Consider the following 2,190-nt stretch of genomic DNA (forward strand, 5'->3'; position numbering starts at 1 on the left):
AGATCCTCAGAGAGTTCTTTGCCATGAGGTGCCATGTTGAACTTCCAGTGACCAGTATGAGAGAGTGAGAGCAATAACACCAAATTTTACACACCTGCTCCCCATTCACACCTGAGACCTTGTAACTTGGCCAGCGGTTTAGACATTAATGGCTGTGTGTTGAGTTATTTTGAGGGGACAGCAAATTTACACTGTTATACAAGCTATACACTCACTGCTTTACATCGTAGCAAAGTGTAATTTCTTCAGTGTTGTCACATGAAAATATATAATAAAATATTTACAAAAACGTGAGGAGTGTACTCACTTCTGTGAGATACTGTAATGTACAGACAAGCAGATGAGTCCAGAATAAGAACATAACGCTTTTAATTACGCGTTAAGTGTTTTCCTCCCATGAAAACATTTAACGTGGCTTAGTGCATTAGAACAGTGTTTTTAAAAATACAAAACTCAATAAACATTATTAATAAATTATACTATGTACAGACAAGGTTGATTTATTTATAATGTTTATTGAGTTTGGTATTTTTAAAAACACTGTTTTAATGCATTAAGCCACGTTAAGCATGTTCCTTATGGGAGGAAAAAGCTTAGGGTGTAATTAAACGTGTTGCATTCTTATTCTGGACTCATCTGCTTGTCTGTACATAGTATGCTTTATTAATAATATGCTTATTGAGTTTGATCTTTTAAAAGCACTGTTTAATGCATTAAGCCATGTTAAGAGTTTTTCACATTAAGCGTTTTAGAATGTCCCTTTTTACATACCATATCACATTGGAAAGGCATTTATTTTCAATACAAATGAAGGAAATAATCGAAAAGTTAAAAATAAAGTTCTTCATCATGGGTCTTAATTGGTTAGGATTAGGGGTAGGTGTAGAGGGCTTTATTGTCTCAATAAGGCAGTGGTGTATAAAGTACCTAAAAGCCATACTCAAGTAAAAGTACAGATATCTTACCAGAAAATGACTTTGGTAGAAGTTGAAGTTACCATTTATAATATTACTTGAGTAAAAGTCTTAAAGTATGTGATATTTATTGTACTTAAGTACGAAAATTATTTTTTAAATCTTAAGCATACCTAAGTATTGAAAGTAAAAGTACAAGTAAATGCAAAATGGAAAAGAAGCAAATAAATATATATATAAAGATGTTCATACACAGCTTGAGTAGCAAGATTGCGTTCAGTTTGAACTCTTTCTTCCATTTAGTATTTTTGGATAAGAATAAGAAGCACTTCATCTGGTACTTAGTGTCTTTCATTCCAACATAAGAAAACATTTCTGGAATCTGCATCTGAACACTTATATTACATACAGGATGTTCGGGCTAGTAAAATGCTGTAAATTTTAGGTCCTGTGTACCTTCACTCTGTCCTCTTATGTCTGGGACTGCTATTAGTATGTGTATGTGTGATTATGTGTGTGTGTGTGTGTGTGGGAGAGAGAGAGTCTGTAAGAGTGTGAGTGTAAGTGTGAGTTTTGTGTTTCTGCCCCTGCCATTCCCGTACAAGGTTGTAGCACATTAATTCATAAATGTGATCTAAAAAAGGTAAAGGACAAATATCAACCATTTATGCTGTTTATATTAGGGTGACCATACGTGCCATTTTCCCAGGACGCGTCCTGGCCAGGATTTCTATATTGCCTAAAATATCTAGGTTTTGGCTTTGTTTGCGTGTGCAGACCGATCGGTGTATGACATCAAATCTTCACCCTCAATCTCATGTAGTTCAAAAAACACATTATTTTCCACATACTGTACATTATTGTTTCTCCTCTATGCCCCGCCTTCCTGAAACGCGTCGATTTTTACAAAGCTCATCGGTCTGAAAAGTAAGGTGTGTTCTGATTGGCCAGCTACATCCAGTGGGGACATAATTACGGATTATAATGATTTATACTGGCTTTTTACGCGCTGCGTTGCATCGCGCTGTGTAAACATAAAACTATGTCTGCATTTGTGATCGGAAAAATGACAAACAACAAGCGCTACTCTACACTGCTCAAAACTCGCGTTTGAATCATCAGTGGCAAATCCTTTAAATATGAAAACGTACTTACAGTCTGTGAGTCAGAACTAGGGCTGGGTATCGAGTTCGATACTTTTTAGGCACCGACCGAATTGCCTCAATACCATCGAGTATCGAAAAAAGTATCGTCGTTCGGTACCAAATTTCGATAC

The sequence above is a fragment of the Sinocyclocheilus anshuiensis genome, unplaced genomic scaffold (genome assembly GCF_001515605.1).
Source record: "Sinocyclocheilus anshuiensis isolate Anshui unplaced genomic scaffold, SAMN03320099.WGS_v1.1 scaffold260, whole genome shotgun sequence".
NCBI lineage: Eukaryota > Metazoa > Chordata > Actinopteri > Cypriniformes > Cyprinidae > Sinocyclocheilus > Sinocyclocheilus anshuiensis.